Source organism: Rhamphochromis longiceps, linkage group LG4 (assembly GCF_057381845.1).
Source record: "Rhamphochromis longiceps isolate RC_006_pf linkage group LG4, R_longiceps_female_GT1.1, whole genome shotgun sequence".
Taxonomy (NCBI): Eukaryota; Metazoa; Chordata; class Actinopteri; order Cichliformes; family Cichlidae; genus Rhamphochromis; species Rhamphochromis longiceps.
In genome coordinates, this window is record NC_140560.1 from 11,079,797 (window position 1) to 11,101,089 (window position 21,293).

Here is a 21,293-nt window from a genome sequence, read left to right on the forward strand (position 1 = left end):
CTGGGTGTTTTTGGCCTTAGCTACTCACACACTTGTCATCATCAGAGATGGGCAGTAACACGTTACAAGTAATGTATCATTGTAATCCGATTACTTTTTTCAAGTAATGAGTAAAGTAAGGGAGTGTTTTACTTGCATCTATTTGAAAGAGTGAGTGTAAACAGAAAAAAATATATCTTATTTTATATTCTGGAATATGCAGAAAATAGGTTTAATTGTCAAAGACTGTTGCATATAATTTAATTTTTGCTTGATGCAATGTGCACAAAGTTAAAAGATTAAAACTAATAAAACAAGTTTTGAAAAGAGACTTTTTTATTTGATTACATTTTGTATGATGTATTATGCAGAAAAAGTAGAATTGGGCTGAAAGGTCTATTGCTTTATTGCCTATTCAGGTTGTGTATCATGTTTTTAAAAAGTAACTAAGTAACTGAGTAACTAACTACTTTTGAAAATAAGCAGTCAGTAAAGTAACGTCAGTAAATTTCTGACGAAACCACCACTAGTTAGAAGGCAATTTGTCTACTTCTTGTTACATAGTTACAGTTTCTACATCAGTATTTTGCTTTCAGTCGATTTACTGTTCTTTCAAAACTGGCTGACTGACTCAAAAATGTACTCGCTTTTGTTTTGGAGCTGTCTACTGTATTAGGATGTGCTCGATTCAGAGAGTTAACTAGAATGAACTTAAATCTTTGAAAAGAAGTGTAAATGTTTAGCCACATTCTGTTATTACCGCATTATTAGAGCAGCGTCATCAAGTACTGTAACACTAGGACGTGCTACAGTTTGATATGTATGTTTGTATGTTATATTTATGAAAAATGCCAGTGAGAAGAAAAATGATGATAAATCAATGGTGCTGTAAAGGTTCTGTGTGTTTTCCCGAATGGTTTTTATATACATGCTTATTGGAAAAATGTATACCCTAAGTGGGTGAGGAACTATATACGGTTACTTCACTGACCTTGACTTGCACAATAAAAACCCCAAAAAGTCACAGAAGTACAAGAAAACACTGTAATATGCTCCAATAAGACTCTGAGGGCTAAACAGAGGACTTATTACTAAATGATGAGATTTCAGTGTTGTATAACATCTCTCACAAATTGATTATCTGCACTTTATTGTTGAGGTTAAGGAGCAGCAAAAGAGCAGATACTGGATGCAAATACTTTACATGCATTCAAACAAAGAAACATGCATTCAGAGTCACATGCACAGGGAGAAGACAGTGCTTTTTGGAATAGAAATATCCTTTATTGTGAAATTCAGCTGTTCCAGCAGCAAAGTGACAGGCAGATGGAGCATTATTCATTTAACTAGCATGGTTAATGGCACTGAATATGTACAAAGATGATATATTCTTGTCTTTTTAAAATGATTTTTTCGACTCACTCCTGATTTGTTATTTACAGTGCAAATTGTTGCGTGTACAGCCTAAGATTAAAACACAAATAGACACAAACAAATAATACGTCGTCACATTTATCTTTACATTTATGTAACTTCATGTAAGAAAATCAACTTTGTGTAATCTGAATCCATTCAAAAGCGTCTTTGTTGCAGTTTATTGGCTACTGTGATGGTATTGACTTTGGGTAATCATAAATGCTCAGTCGTTCCCAAGTCCCGTTTTTGGTGTCCAGCCAGTTGCTGGGAGAATAGATCCCTATCTCTCCTTCCTCCACTTTCTCATTTTCCTCAGAAGGACAAAACTCTTCCTCCTCTGAGCTGCTTTTCCCGGCGCTGTCTCCCCTGTCGCGAAACTTCTCTTCATTAATATTCTTGTAGCAGAAACTGCAGATCCTCAGCTTTTTAGTGGGGTGGATGTGATCGATAACGGCACGTTGCTTGTGTTGCCTCCCTAAGATGATGACCAGAGGGGCAACTGGTTTCCTGTTCAACAATGTGTGGTGCTGTGATAAAGAATAGAAAAAGGGACACACGTTGAGCTGATGTCAGTTTCACAACAGGAAGGTTTATTCTTCACAACAGCTTAGAACAGCTTCAGATATCACCATACTAACTGCAAAGAAATGGCCTTATGCTTCAGTCCGGTTTACCATACATGGCCACAGTTCCCTGAGCTAGAGACTGTATAAATCTCTCAATACAACTTTGACAAAACATAAACAAAATGTTGCTTAAATCCATTGATAATATCAGATCCACAATGTATCACAATAAACACATTTGTTTTACAAAGATAAACAAAACACAATAGTGTACTCTGTACTTCATTTTTAACTACATTTACAAACATCATAAAATTAACTCATTTTTAAACATTTTAATTCTTGTTCAGCACTAAATTATTTATGTGAAATGTATTTCCACTGTACTGACAATGTAACTTCTGTTTTTTAAAATATAGCTATTTTACTCTTTACAAGAAAATAATGTCTTTGACATAAAACAAACATATTCACTAGGGGTGCAACGATATTCGTATCGATATTGAACCGTTCGATACAGTGCTTTCGGTTCGGTACGCATATGTATCGAACAATACAACATTTGTAATTTATTTTATCAACTTTCCTTCTGACGATGCTGTCTGTGTTGAGCGCTCAGTGAATCTGCGTTCGACTACTCCGCCTAGGCTGCACTGTCGAGCGCAGATCCACTGAGCGCTCAACACAGACAGCATCATCAGAAGGAAGAGCGCAGGGCAAGCTAGCGAGACAGAAGTTAAGCTCTCCTTGCAACATGGACCTCCCCCACCCTCATTTAGATCTGGCGTTTGGAATTATTTTGGTTTTCATGTGACGTATGACCCTGAAGGTAAGCGAGTCATGGACTAAAGTAAAACAGTATGTTGGATGTGCCATGCAATGCTCAATTACATGGGTGGGAACTAGTGTGTTAGCGCAGTTAGCTCGTTAACGTGTTGGCCGTCTAGCCCCATGCACGGGGCGATCGGCGGTAGCTCGTTAACGGAGATTTGCCGTGTTGTGGCGTTAAGGTCATTTCAACGAGATTAACCTGAAAGCTCTAGTGGGAACACAACGAATATGACTGCACATTTACACCGACATCATCCTAGTGCAAAGACAAAAAAAAGCAAGCATGCTACTAACTTTAGCCGAGTCATTTAGACAGCTGTTTAATATGCTGCTGAGAATATAGCCCAGAAGAAGTGGATAGTATAGCTTTTATTTTGGAAAGAGCCATTTCTCTGTAATAAACTCTCTTTTCCAAAGATGAGTGATTCCTCAATCAGATACAGGGCTCGCAATATCGCTAGCCCGACGTCCCGGGGCTAGCGATTTTTTCAGTCGGGCTACCAAAATCTATCTCTTCCCTGCCCGTCGGGCTATTGTAGGAAGGAAAAATATATGTCAATGCTTTTGCATTCTTTCAGAAATGTAGCTGGGTAATTATGTCATTGGCATCGGTGAGCCACTGTCAATATGTGACATATTGAAATCGCGTTTGAATTTGCGCTTGTTTTTTTGCTTTCACTTTGCAATCGTGCGAACTGTGTATAGAGAGCGACAGCACTGATCTGTGAGTGATGATAATTTGTGCACCAATTCCTCTGACATCGTCTTATCAATCGTTAGCTTACTATGCAAACATGACAAGTGAAATCTCCCGCAGCAAGCTTAAACATGTGAGAGGTTGATCGCGCAGAGAATCGCTGAGCTTATGTGAGTGCGTGTGTAAAAGCGGCAGGATATATATTTTAGTTCTGCTGAGCCAAATAAGACAGGTCAGGGTGAAGAAGTGACAGCCAAAGAAAAGCTCACCACAAAACGGAGAAGTTATGACAAATCAGACTATAAGGCAAAAAGAAAGTGCAGCTTTATGGTTTCATGGACAAAAGAATTTCTGTGGCTGCAATATGACGAGCTATATAACCGGGGCTGCACATAAGTGGTCCGCAGGTGCGCATTCGCTGTCAAAATAAAAAACACGCACAAGGGTTAGGGTTAAATTTAAAAACTGTACTTTTGAGTTAAAATATATATTTATAATTTTAATAAATGACAAATTAAAAAGGCATGAACATTTTTTTGTATCGAAAAAATATTGAACCGTGACACCAAAGTATCGAACCGAACCGTGAATTTTGTGTATCGTTGCACCCCTAATATTCACTGTTCTTATACAACCTACAACTATATAGAGTGCAATGCTCCTTTAACAGCGTTCACTACTACTATGCAGTCAGCATTGATCAAACAGTTTCCTTATAACACTTTATAAATGTCTTTGTATTAAACCACAACATCAACCAGAAGAATAAAACATAGTATAAAACCCATTTATCAGAGTGCATAATACATTAATAGTTCACAGTCCAGAAGTCTCTCACAGGTCAGATTAGCTCCCCCACACACACACTCAGTATTCCACATTAGCCAAGTCCGCTAGCATTAGCATCATTTAGCCTGCAGCCTTAACCCACAATTCAGACACAACTCAGAACGAATCCATTTCTTTAGCGAGTTGCGCTCATTACCCACATAAACAACATCGTCCGTTTGTAAGGTCTGCAGTATACATTCATTTAAATGCATTTACTAACCTGTGATAAAGAATAGAAAAAGGGACACAGGTTGAGTTGATGTCAGTTTCACAACAGGAAGGTTTATTCTTCCTCTGTGCCCCAAAACGCTACTCGATACCACTGCGCGTAATGCGCCCTCTAGCGGCTGGATGTAGGATAGCATTTTAAATGACAGGTACAAAAATACAATCACAACAAAAACCTTTGGGGGGGGGGCTGTTTTCCCCAGTTTATTTCTGATACCAGATTTTACTAGAGAGCTATTCTCAACTCTCTACATTAGGAAAGCGCAGGCCAATAAAGAGTCTGTTTTGGTAGTGTTTTTTGACATAGAAAAGGCATATGATATGTTGTGGAGGGATGGGCTTTTAATCAAGTTGCATAAGTTGGGTATTGGTGGCAGGACATTCAATTGGGTCCAAGACTTTTTATCTGGTAGGAAGATCCAAGTGCAAATTGGGTCTACAATTTCTAGTCAGTGCATGGTTGAGAATGGAACGCCACAGGGCAGTGCGATTAGTCCCCTGCTTTTTGTTATAATGATCAATGATGTTTTTTCTGATGTTCCTGAGGGAATTGGGAGGTCTTTGTTCGCTGATGATGGTGTGTTATGGAAAAAAGGAAGAAATATTGAGCACCTAGTGGGCAAGGTTCAGGAGGCTGTGAATATGGTGGTTGAGTGGGGATTTGACTGGGGATTCAGGTTTTTGGTGGAAAAAACAAAAGTGATGTTCTTTACCAAAAGAAAAGTGAGTGAGACTTTGACATTGACACTGTATGACAAGGTAATTGGGAAAGTGAGCTCTTTTAAGTACTTAGGTGTTGTGTTTGATTCGAGACTGACATGGTGGGAGCATATTGATCGGATTGAAACCAAATGCAACAAAGTTATTAATGTTATGAGGTGTGTAGGGGTTGGGGAGCGAGCTCTTCTGCTTTGAAAAGACTTTACCAGGCATTAATTAGGTCGGTCTTTGATTATGGGTGTGTGGCATATGGTTCAGCAGCTCCTTCTGTGTTGAGACGTTTGGATGTTCTGCAATTGGAAGCCCTTAGAGTATGCTGTGGAGCTTTTAAGACGTCTCCAGTCGGTGCCCTACAGGTGGAGATGGGAGAAATGCCCCTAAATCTTAGGAGGAAGCAAGTGTCGGTGAATTACTGGGTTCATCTTGGTGGTCATGGTGACGCACATCCCACAAAGGAGGTACTTTTGGAATGCTGGGAGTATGGAAGAAGTCAGAAGGCTCATTTTGGAAAGGTGGGGAATCAGTGGGCTAAGGAGTGTCAGGTGTATGAACTTAAAATATGTCCTGCAGTAGTGTTCTCTGTGGTTCCCCCATGGTTATTGGAGACCCCTCCTGTGGACTGGTACTTGCTGGATCTGAAGAGAACATTGAAAGGCAGAGTCGATCTTGTTTCAGCATTTCATTTTCACAGCTTGACTGAATACCCTGAGTGTATTCATGTGTTCACGGATGGTGCTAAAAGTCCAGTTACTGCAAGTACAGGGTTTGGACAGTTCCGTCAAAATATATTGGAATACACAGACGCACTTCGGATGGACTGGCAGTATACACGGTTGAAATGGTAGCAATTTTGGTAGCATTGAAATGGGTAGAGTGTTCGAAAATCAGGCAGGTGGTAGTGTGTTCTGACTCGGCAGCTGTTCTTTCAAGTCTACAATCATTTTGTTCGAAGACAAGGCAGGGCATGCTGTATGCTATTCTGGAGACTGTCAGCAGAATAAGGTGTTGTGGTGGCAATATTCACTTTCTTTGGGTGCCAGCTCATGTAGGGATCAGTGGAAATGAAAAGGTGGATAGGTTGGCGAAAAGAGCGTTGACTAAAAATAGGACTGAGATGGAAATTACAAGCAGTGGATCTGAAGCGAAAGGTGTTGTTTGGAGGCAGGTTGTTCAGGAGTGGCAGAAGCGGTGGGATTCAGGGAGTACGGGCAGGCAATTGTATCATCTTAAGAAGGAGGTGGCAGTGAGTAGGTTGTATAGGGGTAATAGGAGAGATGAGGTAGTCATTACCAGGCTTAGACTGGGACATTGTGCATTAAATAAAACACTACAGATGATAGGAGAACATGGGACGGGGCATTGCGGAGTGTGCCAGGAGGAGGTGGAGACAGTAGAGCATGTAATACTGCGGTGCAAGGGTTATGATGTGGAGAGGTCAGTTCTGCAGAATAGATTGAAGGAGCGGGGAATTGGGGAATTTAATCTGAAGAGTGTGTTGGAGGGTAGTAGGGCACAGGTGAGGGAACTGGTGGGGTTTCTGAAGGCTATATGTGTTTATGAAAGAGTGTAGGGTTTTGTTTTTTTTGATACAGCTTGTGAACTCACTGTCTGACCCATACTCCGGAACAGTAGGAGGCAGTAATTAGAGCAGGGCGATATGGCCAAAAATATTTATCACGATATATATTTGAAAATTTGCGATAACGATATAACTGACGATATAATTGATGCGAGACAAAATACAACTCCACAACATTACTAGCGCAAAAAGACAACCTTCCATTTATTTTCACTTAAACAAGAAGCTGGTTTTTATGTACATTAAAGCTTTATAAAAATGTAACAGTGCAAATGCAAATTCCTTGCTGAAAGTTTAACCAAAAGGCATTTCCAGTAGAAATGGGCTGACATATCCTGAGCATAACCATGTATAATATCCACTGAAGTTAAAAAGAGGTGCTTTCCAACATTAAACTGCAGTGTGCAGTACGTATTTTTCGGACCATAAGGTGCACGGGATTATAACGCACATTAAGCGAAACAAAGCAGTCAGATAAATCAAACTTTATTAAACTCATTCTTCTTGCTTCCTCCACTTCTGTACCATTGATTCATTAATGTTGAATTCTCTGGCAGCTGCTCTATTCCCATGTTGTTGCAGTATATTAATGACTAACCTTGTATTGTGGATGGATTATCTCAGTTGTTCTCCTGACTGAAGTTCGGTCCGTTTACAGCATCCTGCCATGCGATTGCATTTGTCTCTAACTATCAGGAACCTTAGTGTTCGTCCTCCAGCTTCACTGTTTATGTTATGCTAACATAGCTGTGTCGCTAGCGATCATGTAGCACATCATTATATACCAGCTAGCCCAACTTCAGTAACCCTACAAACGTCACTGCTGTTTAGTTTCCTGTCTTCATTTATGTTGGAAGTGATAGCAGAGCTGTACGTTTGAATTTTTTTCAGAAATTTCTCAGTCAGAACATGCAATATCATGCTTAGGTAACTAGCAAAACTAGCGAGCTAACTTCCGCTAGCTTCCTGCTAACTTCTAACTCCGTTAAATGTAATACATTTTGTTTTCATGGATGCCTGGAAGTTAAACTTCATAGTTACACCTGGTAAAGCAGCAATGCTGATCGTTTTATTAAAGATGAAAGAATTTAGACAGTTTTTAACTCTCAGTGATGCTACAGCGTTCGTTTGACCTGAAGGACACAGAGTTTAGGACCCAGATTACTCCCAGATTTAAGAGCATCTTAGTCCGACAAATACGACAAATACGACAATAACGACGGCCGATTGCATGTTCTGCAAAAAAATGTGCTTTGTTGTGTATCTGACGGACAAACACCAAACCAGTTCCACATCACTGAAGTTGCACCATTTTTACAAACCAATTCTGGTTCATCTGTTTCACTCAACAATCGGCCATGTGCGTATGAAAACAAAGGCACTGCGCATGCGCGTTTTACTCATATTCTATCGCGATATTTCATTTTCCTATCGTTGCATACCGGTATTACCGTGAACGGTATAATATGGCCCAGCCCTAGCGGTAATGCCCCTTTACGTTGGTTGCCAACCGCCGTTAAACACAAAGGAGAAGAAGAAGTCCATGAGGGCCGGTGTCCCTGCAGGTTTTAGATCTCACCTTGGGTCAACACACCTGAATCACATGATTAGTTCGTTACCAGGCCTCTGGAGAACTTCAGGACATGTTGAGGAGCTAATTTAGCCATTTAAATTAGCTGTGTTGGTTCGAGGACACATCTAAAATCTGCAGGGACACCGGCCCTCGTGGACTGAGATTGCCCACCCACCCCCAACCGGTCGCTGCAGATGGCCGCCCCTTCTTGAGCCTGGTTCTGCTGGAGGTTTCTTCCTAAAGGGAGTTTTTCCTCCCCACTGTCGCCCAGTGCTTGCTCAAAGGGGATCATTGGATTGTTGGGGTTTTCTGGCTTTTACTGTAGTGTTTTCACCTTACAGTATAAAGCAGCTTGAGGAGACTGTTGTTTTGCCATGATGCAATATAGTATTAAATATTACTAAATTTTAAAAACATCTATTATAGCATCAAAGTAAAACAAAAAAACTAAAGTATACTTCAATGAAATTAATCAAAATGTCTAATCTGGCAAAAAAAGAAAAAAAAGGTTTCACCTTTAAATAAAAATCCAAATCACAAACACATTATGATTTTTGTTGTGTGTGTGTGTGGTTTTTTTTGTGTGTGTGTTGTCAAGTATAAGATTTTTGCACTCTGTCATGGTCTCGATGTCTGCCCGGCCGGCTCCGCAAGGCTACATATGTTTATTGTGTTGCTGCTTTCTTCCACTCGTCATTCTGCCTGGGTGGAGCTCAGGCCCACTCACCTGTCTGCAATTACGCTGCAACGTGTCCTGTCTGTATGGACTGAGAGCTGCCAGAGTAATAATGTAGAACATGTATGTTCCGTGTGAGACAAAGGTATCTTTACGAAAACAGCAACGTACAAGCTTCTTATGTTCGACACTTTTAATAATTTTAGCTATTTTTGATTAGTGTTTAGATGACGTAGTTTATCTGTGCAATAAAAATTAGAAATTAGAAATGTGCAGTTTACATGAAATAAACACACACACATATTTTGATTTCCAAAAAAAAGAGGACACTCGGCCCAGTCATGATAAACTTTAATAATACTGTTTTCTTGAAGAAAATAAGATAATTTTAACACATTTAAACGATGCCTTCTCGGTGTGGTTAGTGAATGGTGAAACAAAAAAATGTCATATAGGCTTTTACAAGTCAACAAGGGCAAAATAATAATAATAATAACTTAAAGCCAGTGGAATTAAATAATGGTACAGAAATAAGGCCTAATCTGAATAAGAAAAATGACCAGTACCGGGACGCTACGAGGGAAATTTCTTTTGCAGCTCTGTCCCGTCTGTGAGCGCGGAACAACAACTCACAAAGCAGCAGCTCAGGGATGACGTCACACATATGTGTGTGTCGGAAAACCCAGACATCTATCATCTATCTCGAAAATCTCGAAAAGAGGACGCTATATCAATAAAGCTGAATTGAATGCAGTACGTGCAGAGAGCTGTGCTACAGAGCAGAGGTTTAGTGAGATATCCTGAGGGTTGACCTGGATTTACAGGTTTGCAGAGGGGGTTCACATCAACACGGTTATGTGCCCCACACCTAATCTGTGTTTTAGCAGGTTATGGTCAGGATAAGTAATGATGTGTACAAAACTGCCACCTACTGGCCAGTCATTTGTATGGAAAAAAGTATCACCAATTATTATTGTGTCCCTTTCAGTTGTGTGCATATAACAGGTTACATGAAGACATTTCTTGTTTTATTGGTGTCAATAGAACAAACAATTTCTGTCTCTTTAATCTGTGTCACTAGTTGAAATTCCAATGATGACCAGGAGATGGAGACATTACAAAAGGAACACTGTTTGCTAAGTGTCAGCTCATATGTTTCCTTTTATTGCAGAATAAGAAGAACAAATTGTTACCCTTGTACTCGTTAGTGTGAGCTCCCCCGTTGATGTAGTGCAAGTCAGTCTGTTCATCAGTGGCGTGTTTTGTGTGTCTCTTCACAGTGGAGAAGTACAAAAACTGTCAGCCCCTGGCAGCTTCCAGTAACTGCGATAAAGCCTTGGACCCTCTGGTTAACCTCAAGAGTAAGTAAAACTCTGACTTGAGCTTCCTCTGTTCTGGAATTCTTTCTTCTTTCCCTCTTTAAATCTTCACAGGATAAGAGTTAAAACCACAATGTGTTTTTTTCAGGTTTCTCCAGATTTCAAAGCAGGAGTTACAGCTTTGTCAAACATCCCCAACATACAGCGTCATGACGACTACCTGGTTATGCTTAAGGTGAGAGCGCTCTAAAGGGCGCTTTATTACTGTAGCAAAGCTCAGCTTGGCACAGAGAAAGAAAAAGTTGGTCAATAATCGGTATAGTTGGTGAAGTTTGTGTTTGCTTCACAATAAAAGCCCTTAAAATGCCTTTCATGTGAGCTGGCAACACGAGTAAAGCCCTAATTTGTTCTTTGAATGCAGATTAATGGTCAGATTGATAACAGAGACAAAAGTTGGTATTCTGATCCAAGAGAGACTTTCTCCAGAAGCCACCGCTAAAGCAACAATAGAGAGGTAAACTCAAAACATCCATCCATCCATCCTCTTCCACTTATCCAGGACCAGGGGCAGCAGCTTAAGCAGAGAAGCCCAGACCTCCCGCTCCTCAGCCACCTCCACAAAGGTGTTTTCAGGCCAGCCGAGAGATATAATCGCTTCAGCGTGTCCTTAAATACACTGGGAAATAACGAGAGGAATGAGACACAGAAGGGGAGCACAGGTAGGAGAAATCAGACATAACGAGAGCCAAAGGAATCGAAACACAATATATTCACGTAGGACACAGACCTTTAAAGTAAAACAGGAAATGTAACACAGAGATGCAGACTGGACTAGGAGATACAGCTGACAGGAGAGACAGAGCAACAAAGAAACACAGAGATCAACATAAAGGAGCACAGAGGGCAGCTACTAAATACTCAGAAAACTAAACAGAATACAAGAAACCCAAGACACTAGACTCTATAGAATAAACTGGGGCAACAAAGAGAACTTAGAACATACATCATAGTACAAAAACACTGAGATACAAGAAACTCAACACTGGGTCAGGAGACCCAGGATCCTGACACTTCAAAGTGAATAATACTAAGCGATCACCCTTCATGACACCATTTAAACAATTAGAATTCCAACTGTGCGTCTAAGAGGGCACTGCCAAATGTGGGTGTGCTTTGGTGAACATCAAAACACATCTTTACCACGTCGTCCTACGCTGAAAGCTTTGTTAATCAAACGTGACATGTTTCTTGTGATCGGTTCAGTGGAAAATTTCATATTTCCTTCTGTGATCCATCCATCCATTTAGAGTTAAACTGTTCTAGTGAGCCTGTTGCATTTGTCAGAAATCAGCAGTTGTCATGAGGCATCTAACTGGTGAATAATTTGAGGCATACTGCTAGAATGTATGTACATCTGCCCCAGATAATCCAAAAAAAAATTCAAAGATTAGACAAAGATACTGGCAGAGTCAATACAAAATATGTTAGGCCACTCTAAAACTTCCATTTCATGAACTCTGACCTTAAATGAGGCAAGTGGAACCTGAAATGTTGTTGTAGGGCTTTTTGTCACCTCCTGAATGAATCTTCAATGAAGTCTTGGAGAAACAGATTAGGCTTTCGCTCTATACTAAACGGTGGTGTTCACTGCTAACTTACTTGAGTACACCAGTTTGTATCCTTCTGTCAAGGGCAAAGACCAAATGTGTGTATGTGTGAGTGAGTTTACTTTGAGTATATCACCCTGGGCAAGATGAAAGGTTCTTGCAGAGATGTTGATTCCTTTCCCAGCTTGAACCTCAGATCAACATCAAATCGAAATTAGCACTAATGACCCACATAGCAGGTGACAAGCCCTCACAAAGGTTTGAAGACTGGTAATACATTTGACATCTCTTAAATACTTGCAATGATCAATAGCCATTATTTTTCTCAATAAAAACTCATGTCATGCATATTCTGAAGCGTTAAGATCTATGACCTTGATGCTGTAGATGCACTTGTGGTTGTTCATTGTTCATTGGGTAGTTTGGCGAGAGCAGTATCCCTTCATTATTTATGACTGAAGAACGACACTCTGCTGAAGACAGAGGATAGAAAGGAGACAATTAAAAAATGCACAATATGGAGACATTAGTTTAATTCTTAAGAGGCTTATAAGGATGTGGAGTGGTCATGTGAACCGGTTTTTGTTGTACCACAAATTGACCTGCATTTAAAGCTTTAATGATAAACAAAAGCTGTGTTCTGCAGCTTAATAAAGAGGCTTGTGGCTTTTTAAAGTCCCTGGTATTTCCAGATAAAAGTTTTTGCCCATTTTCTGTGCAGCTAGGGGGAACGCAGGCTGTCCTCAGAGTAATAATCAGTGAAATTCCTTTGTTCTTAATATAAATGAAAAATGAGTCTCATGAGTCTCATTAGGGTTGTTTTTTTATGTTTCTGTGTTCAACCGATGTAATAAAATATAACTGTAAAGCTTCTACAGCTTTTAAAACCTTAGTTGTTCCACTTTTTTTTACATGAGCAGTGTTACAAAAACTACAATACAAAAAATACAAAAACTATTTACATTTTAAATGGTTTAAGTGTGTGAATGTGTGTGTGAATGGGTGGATGACAGGTTGTGTAAAGCGCTTTGGGGTCCTTAGGGACTAGAAAAGCGCTATACAAATACAGGCCATTTACCATTTACATTTTAACTTTTAACTATTTGAATTTTCAGCTTTCTGTCACGGGTTGCCGGGGCAAGCCGTGTGAGAATTATTTAGTACCCAAAATGCGGCAGCTGTGGTGCAAGTGAGTTTTTTAAACCAAAAGAGGATACAACAGGAATGGCGAGGGTGAACATGAAACTAAGAAAACCTAAACTGGGAAAAACTAACAGAAACCAACCAGAAACAGATATGCAGGGAGGTACGGGGAAATTCACTTCAAAGATCTGGCTCTAAGATTTGTTTCGTTCGCGACCGACACATCACTAGTGCAGATAGTGGCAATGAGCTCTCCTTGCAGGGCCCTTTCTAAGAAATTTGACATCATAATCTTACAAGTTTCATTGTAGGTTCAAAGTTATTTTCCCCAGTAAAAAGTTACAGTCAGTCAAAAAACGTATTTTTTTTTTAATGCAGGAGTGGCACATGCTCAACAGAACAGAGCTAGAGATATAACAAGTAGACAATTGTAAAAGGGAATTTTTTAATCAACGTGAGACCTAGCCAGGTTTTTGTATCTGTATTAAGTGGTGTCTTAAACTTTTTTGATTAATTTCTTTTCTAAAAAAGGAATTAAATTTTTTTTATCACATAATAAACTTTAGTGTCATTTGTAAAGCTGACTTTAGGTGGCACTACTACCACTATTACCACAAAGTAAACCAATGATTCGATACAGTATTTGAGATTTGAGCTTTCTCAGCAGATACATGGAATAGACTACAAAACAGTTCATTTGATGCCAGTCCCACTCTCTCTCTGTATGTCACTCACTCGCTGATACTAACTGTCAACTCATTACTTCTTTTTCTCTGTCTTGCAACCCCCCCCCTTCCACACACACACACACACACACACACACACACACACACACACACACACACACACACACACACACACACACACACACACAAATTAAAATTTAATCATGTTTCAAATTTAATTTCAATCTGCATGTATTTCAATATAAACTATTGGAAGTAAAACAGAATTTTAAAACAAAAAACCATAAAGAGAACTTAAAAGTATTCCAGCTGCCAATTTGTAAAGAGTCAAGTGTATTTCTCCCTCTCTCTCTCTCTCTCTCTCTCTCTCTCTCTCTCTCTCTCTCTCTCTCAGACACAGACACATTCAGACAATTTCAGTAGTGTGTGTGAGAGCGTTTCAGTAGTGTGTGTGAGAGCGTTTCAGTTGTGTGTGTGAGAGCGTTTCAGTAGTGTGTGTGAGAGCGTTTCAGTAGTGTGTGTGAGAGCGTTTCAGTTGTGTGTGTGTGAGAGCGTTTCAGTAGTGTGTGTGAGAGCTAAAATGTCAGTAGTGTGTGTGAGAGCTAAAATGTCAGTAGTGTGTGTGAGAGCGTTTCAGTAATGTGTGTGAGAGCGTTTCAGTAGTGTGTGTGAGAGCGTTTCAGTAGTGTGTGTGAGAGCGTTTCAGTAGTGTGTGTGAGAGCTAAAATGTCAGTAGTGTGTGTGAGAGCTAAAATGTCAGTAGTGTGTGTGAGAGCTAAAATTTCAGTAGTGTGTGTGAGAGCGTTTCAGTAGTGTGTGTGAGAGCGTTTCATTAGTGTGTGTGAGAGCGTTTCAGTAATGTGTGTGAGAGCGTTTCAGTAGTGTGTGTGAGAGCTAAAATGTCAGTAGTGTGTGTGAGAGCGTTTCAGTAATGTGTGTGAGAGCGTTTCAGTAGTGTGTGTGAGAGCGTTTCAGTAGTGTGTGTGAGAGCGTTTCAGTAGTGTGTGTGAGAGCTAAAATGTCAGTAGTGTGTGTGAGAGCTAAAATTTCAGTAGTGTGTGTGAGAGCGTTTCAGTAGCGTGTCTGAGAGCTAAAATTTCAGTAGTGTGTGTGAGAGCGTTTCAGTAGCGTGTCTGAGAGCTAAAATTTCAGTAGTGTGTGTGAGAGCGTTTCAGTAGTGTGTGTGAGAGCGTTTCAGTTGTGTGTGTGAGAGCGTTTCAGTAGTGTGTGTGAGAGCTAAAATTTCAGTAGCGTGTGTGAGAGCTAAAATTTCAGTAGTGTGTGTGAGAGCGTTTCAGTAGTGTGTGTGAGAGCGTTTCAGTAGTGTGTGTGAGAGCGTTTCAGTAGCGTGTGTGAGAGCGTTTCAGTTGTGTGTGTGAGAGCGTTTCAGTAGTGTGTGTGAGAGCGTTTCAGTTGTGTGTGTGAGAGCGTTTCAGTTGTGTGTGTGAGAGCGTTTCAGTAGTGTGTGTGAGAGCGTTTCAGTTGTGTGTGTGAGAGCGTTTCAGTAGTGTGTGTGAGAGCGTTTCAGTAGTGTGTGTGAGAGCGTTTCAGTTGTGTGTGTGTGAGAGCGTTTCAGTAGTGTGTGTGAGAGCTAAAATGTCAGTAGTGTGTGTGAGAGCTAAAATGTCAGTAGTGTGTGTGAGAGCGTTTCAGTAATGTGTGTGAGAGCGTTTCAGTAGTGTGTGTGAGAGCGTTTCAGTAGTGTGTGTGAGAGCTAAAATGTCAGTAGTGTGTGTGAGAGCTAAAATGTCAGTAGTGTGTGTGAGAGCTAAAATTTCAGTAGTGTGTGTGAGAGCGTTTCAGTAATGTGTGTGAGAGCGTTTCAGTAGTGTGTGTGAGAGCGTTTCAGTAGTGTGTGTGAGAGCGTTTCAGTAGTGTGTGTGAGAGCTAAAATGTCAGTAGTGTGTGTGAGAGCTAAAATGTCAGTAGTGTGTCTGAGAGCTAAAATTTCAGTAGTGTGTGTGAGAGCGTTTCAGTAGTGTGTGTGAGAGCGTTTCAGTAGTGTGTGTGAGAGCGTTTCAGTAGTGTGTGTGAGAGCTAAAATGTCAGTAGTGTGTGTGAGAGCTAAAATTTCAGTAGTGTGTGTGAGAGCGTTTCAGTAGCGTGTCTGAGAGCTAAAATTTCAGTAGTGTGTGTGAGAGCGTTTCAGTAGCGTGTGTGAGAGCGTTTCAGTAGCGTGTGTGAGAGCTAAAATTTCAGTAGTGTGTGTGAGAGCGTTTCAGTAGCGTGTCTGAGAGCTAAAATTTCAGTAGTGTGTGTGAGAGCGTTTCAGTAGTGTGTGTGAGAGCTAAAATTTCAGTAGCGTGTGTGAGAGCTAAAATTTCAGTAGTGTGTGTGAGAGCGTTTCAGTAGTGTGTGTGAGAGCGTTTCAGTAGTGTGTGTGAGAGCTAAAATTTCAGTAGTGTGTGTGAGAGCGTTTCAGTAGTGTGTGTGAGAGCGTTTCAGTAGTGTGTGTGAGAGCGTTTCAGTAGTGTGTGTGAGAGCGTTTCAGTAGTGTGTGTGAGAGCGTTTCAGTAGTGTGTGTGAGAGCGTTTCAGTTGTGTGTGTGAGAGCGTTTCAGTAGCGTGTGTGAGAGCGTTTCAGTAGCGTGTGTGAGAGCGTTTCAGTAGCGTGTGTGAGAGCTAAAATTTCAGTAGTGTGTGTGAGAGCGTTTCAGTAGTGTGTGTGAGAGCTAAAATTTCAGTAGCGTGTGTGAGAGCTAAAATTTCAGTAGTGTGTGTGAGAGCGTTTCAGTAGTGTATGTGAGAGCGTTTCAGTAGCGTGTGTGAGAGCGTTTCATTAGTGTGTGTGAGAGCGTTTCAGTAGTGTGTGTGAGAGCGTTTCAGTAGTGTGTGTGAGAGCGTTTCATTAGTGTGTGTGAGAGCGTTTCAGTAGTGTGTGTGAGAGCGTTTCAGTAGTGTGTGTGAGAGCGTTTCAGTAGTGTGTGTGAGAGCGTTTCAGTAGTGTGTGTGAGAGCGTTTCATTAGTGTGTGTGAGAGCGTTTCAGTAGTGTGTGTGAGAGCGTTTCAGTTGTGTGTGTGAGAGCGTTTCAGTAGCGTGTGTGAGAGCGTTTCATTAGTGTGTGTGAGAGCGTTTCAGTAGTGTGTGTGAGAGCTAAAATTTCAGTAGTGTGTGTGAGAGCTAAAATTTCAGTAGTGTGTGTGAGAGCGTTTCAGTAGTGTGTGTGAGAGCGTTTCAGTAGTGTGTGTGAGAGCGTTTCAGTAGTGTGTGTGAGAGCGTTTCAGTTGTGTGTGTGAGAGCGTTTCAGTTGTGTGTGTGAGAGCGTTTCAGTAGCGTGTGTGAGAGCGTTTCATTAGTGTGTGTGAGAGCGTTTCAGTAGTGTGTGTGAGAGCTAAAATTTCAGTAGTGTGTGTGAGAGCTAAAATTTCAGTAGTGTGTGTGAGAGCGTTTCAGTAGTGTGTGTGAGAGCGTTTCATTAGTGTGTGTGAGAGCGTTTCAGTAGTGTGTGTGAGAGCGTTTCAGTAGTGTGTGTGAGAGCGTTTCATTAGTGTGTGTGAGAGCTAAAATTTCAGTAGTGTGTGTGAGAGCTAAAATTTCAGTAGTGTGTGTGAGAGCTAAAATTTCAGTAGTGTGTGTGAGAGCGTTTCAGTAGTGTGTGTGAGAGCTAAAATGTCAGTAGTGTGTGTGAGAGCGTTTCAGTAATGTGTGTGAGAGCGTTTCAGTAGTGTGTGTGAGAGCGTTTCAGTAGTGTGTGTGAGAGCGTTTCAGTAGTGTGTGTGAGAGCGTTTCAGTAGTGTGTGTGAGAGCTAAAATTTCAGTAGTGTGTGTGAGAGCGTTTCAGTAGCGTGTCTGAGAGCTAAAATTTCAGTAGTGTGTGTGAGAGCGTTTCAGTAGCGTGTGTGAGAGCGTTTCAGTAGCGTGTCTGAGAGCTAAAATTTCAGTAGTGTGTGTGAGAGCGTTTCAGTAGCGTGTGTGAGAGCTAAAATTTCAGTAGTGTGTGTGAGAGCGTTTCAGTAGCGTGTCTGAGAGCTAAAATTTCAGTAGTGTGTGTGAGAGCGTTTCAGTAGTGTGTGTGAGAGCTAAAATTTCAGTAGCGTGTGTGAGAGCTAAAATTTCAGTAGTGTGTGTGAGAGCGTTTCAGTAGTGTGTGTGAGAGCGTTTCAGTAGTGTGTGTGAGAGCGTTTCAGTAGCGTGTGTGAGAGCGTTTCAGTAGCGTGTGTGAGAGCGTTTCAGTAGTGTGTGTGAGAGCGTTTCAGTTGTGTGTGTGAGAGCGTTTCAGTAGCGTGTGTGAGAGCGTTTCAGTAGCGTGTGTGAGAGCGTTTCAGTAGCGTGTGTGAGAGCTAAAATTTCAGTAGTGTGTGTGAGAGCGTTTCAGTAGTGTGTGTGAGAGCTAAAATTTCAGTAGCGTGTGTGAGAGCTAAAATTTCAGTAGTGTGTGTGAGAGCGTTTCAGTAGTGTATGTGAGAGCGTTTCAGTAGCGTGTGTGAGAGCGTTTCATTAGTGTGTGTGAGAGCGTTTCAGTAGTGTGTGTGAGAGCGTTTCAGTAGTGTGTGTGAGAGCGTTTCAGTAGTGTGTGTGAGAGCGTTTCAGTAGTGTGTGAGAGAGCGTTTCATTAGTGTGTGTGAGAGCGTTTCAGTAGTGTGTGTGAGAGCGTTTCAGTAGTGTGTGTGAGAGCGTTTCATTAGTGTGTGTGAGAGCGTTTCAGTAGTGTGTGTGAGAGCGTTTCAGTTGTGTGTGTGAGAGCGTTTCAGTAGCGTGTGTGAGAGCGTTTCATTAGTGTGTGTGAGAGCGTTTCAGTAGTGTGTGTGAGAGCGTTTCAGTAGTGTGTGTGAGAGCGTTTCATTAGTGTGTGTGAGAGCTAAAATTTCAGTAGTGTGTGTGAGAGCTAAAATTTTAGTAGTGTGTGTGAGAGCTAAAATTTCAGTAGTGTGTGTGAGAGCGTTTCAGTAGTGTGTGTGAGAGCTAAAATTTCAGTAGTGTGTGTGAGAGCTAAAATTTCAGTAGTGTGTGTGAGAGCGTTTCAGTAGTGTGTGTGAGAGCGTTTCAGTAGTGTGTGTGAGAGCGTTTCAGTAGTGTGTGTGAGAGCTAAAATTTCAGTAGTGTGTGTGAGAGCGTTTCAGTAGTGTGTGTGAGAGCGTTTCATTAGTGTGTGTGAGAGCGTTTCAGTAGTGTGTGTGAGAGCGTTTCAGTAGTGTGTGTGAGAGCGTTTCATTAGTGTGTGTGAGAGCTAAAATTTCAGTAGTGTGTGTGAGAGCTAAAATTTTAGTAGTGTGTGTGAGAGCTAAAATTTCAGTAGTGTGTGTGAGAGCGTTTCAGTAGTGTGTGTGAGAGCTAAAATTTCAGTAGTGTGTGTGAGAGCTAAAATTTCAGTAGTGTGTGTGAGAGCGTTTCAGTAGTGTGTGTGAGAGCGTTTCAGTAGTGTGTGTGAGAGCGTTTCAGTAGTGTGTGTGAGAGCGTTTCAGTTGTGTGTGTGAGAGCTAAAATTTCAGTAGTGTGTGTGAGAGCTAAAATTTCAGTAGTGTGTGTGAGAGCGTTTCAGTAGTGTGTGTGAGAGCGTTTCAGTAGTGTGTGTGAGAGCGTTTCAGTAGTGTGTGTGAGAGCTAAAATTTCAGTAGTGTGTGTGAGAGCGTTTCAGTAGTGTGTGTGAGAGCGTTTCAGTAGCGTGTGTGAGAGCGTTTCAGTAGCGTGTGTGAGAGCGTTTCAGTAGCGTGTGTGAGAGCGTTTCAGTAGCGTGTGTGAGAGCGTTTCAGTAGCGTGTGTGAGAGCTAAAATTTCAGTAGCGTGTGTGAGAGCTAAAATTTCAGTAGTGTGTGTGAGAGCGTTTCAGTAGTGTGTGTGAGAGCGTTTCAGTAGTGTGTGTGAGAGCTAAAATGTCAGTAGTGTGTGTGAGAGCTAAAATTTCAGTAGTGTGTGTGAGAGCGTTTCAGTAGTGTGTGTGAGAGCGTTTCAGTAGCGTGTGTTAGATTTGTATTGTTGATTGTCATTTATGCTTAGAAATATTTACTTATATATGCTTAGAGTTTTGTAATTAGTTGTAGATTGGTAGAGGTTTTGATCCTTGATAGTCTGCAAACTTTGTGTGTATTAGACAGCACTTTGGGAGCATGAGAGGTCATACCGTGTCTTATTGTTTTATGGTAGGATTAACGTAGCTACGTCTGTTCTAGTCTAAGTGCTCTTTGTTTAGATGAACTGCAGGACTTCCTCACCGTGTTATCTAGGATGAACCATCTAGGGTGAGGGGGAGGCTACCCTCTTCCTGACCAAGGATGTTTAACCCTTTGATCAGCAACACACACACACACACACACACACACACACACACACACACACACACACACACACACACACACACACACACAGGCAAGGTACTCTTTGTTTGTATGTAGACGTCGTATGTTAATGAACCTATGCATATTCATGTAACCTCAATAAAAGGGCAGTGTTACAGGAGGACGGACGAGACCAACTGGAGTCAAGCGGTTGTCCGGTTCTCTCCCGTGCACGAGTAACATGAAGAACTTTGCCTATTTGTGTCTTGCTTAGCAGTGTAATTATATTGTCTTAACGTTCCAGCGAATAGGTTTATGCTACAAACCTAACATTAATTGGTCCTTCGAGAGCCGGAGCCCTGGAATCGCATTCACCGAGGGGGGGAGAGGCACGCTGAAAGACTGACGTCAGCCAGGAAGTTCCTGTGGATTCGCGGTCTGTCTTTTCTCCTCGATGAATGACGGTCGGCGGGATTCGGGCTGATATTACACTCTAAGCAACGCCAAGTAAGTTTAAAGAGGCCGACTCTATAACCGTGTCGTTGTGCAGTCTCCGCCACTGTGTGAGGCGTTGAGAAGAGGCCGACTCTATAACCGTGTCGTTGTGCAGTCTCCGCCACTGTGTGAGGCGTTGAGAAGAGGCCGACTCTATAACCGTGTCGTTGTGCAGTCTCCGCCACTGTGTGAGGCGTTGAGAAGTTCGCTACTTTGTGTAGCGATACCCGGGTTCCTTGCTACTTTGTGGAGCAAGAGGTTCCTCGCTACTTTGTGTGGCTAGAGGTGAGTTCTCCGCCGCTTTGTGGGGCGTTGAGAAGTTCCGCGGGGTCCAGACTGTGCTGGACGATAGGCCTATTTTGTGTTGTTTTTGTTGTCGTTGTCATTGTTGTCATCGTTGTTGTTGTTGTGTGTGAGTGTGTGCGGAGCAGAACATGTGGTCTGTGACACCGACTGTTGTTGTTATCATGGGTTTCTAAGCAACCAAGAGTGAGTCGGAGGGAGACAGACGTTTGTGCTGGACTTTGCTCCTGGCAGCACAAAGTATTTATGTAAAAAAGAGAGAGAGCGACGGCTCCACAGCTGCGCGGGTTCACGCGAGCGCGGTCACGCGGGTTTCACGCGGACCTGAGCCGTGCGGTTAATCGCAGGCTTAAAAATGGAAGAGATTAAAATGTTAGAAGTTTTCAGAAAACACACCAGCCTTGAAGAGCGTGTGGAGAAGGCCAGCCCACA

The 21,293-nt window shown here is 41.6% G+C and overlaps 1 protein-coding gene and 1 long non-coding RNA gene across 3 annotated transcripts in view; both read left to right on the forward strand.

The window, feature by feature from the left end:
- Window positions 1–10,188: 10,188 nt before the first annotated feature.
- Window positions 10,189–21,293, forward strand: part of LOC146671078 (dynein axonemal intermediate chain 2-like) — a 29,102-nt gene continuing 17,997 nt past the window's right edge. For both annotated transcript variants that reach the window (XM_085405116.1, XM_085405117.1), the window contains exons 1-2: window positions 10,189–10,457; window positions 10,564–10,650. The gene's annotated coding sequence lies outside the window, so the exon portion shown is untranslated. The remainder of the gene's footprint in view (window positions 10,458–10,563; window positions 10,651–21,293) is intronic.
- Window positions 19,755–21,293, forward strand: LOC146671079 (uncharacterized). The gene is made up of 2 exons (XR_014911401.1): window positions 19,755–20,584; window positions 20,705–21,293. It is a non-coding gene; the product is annotated as an uncharacterized LOC146671079 (long non-coding RNA).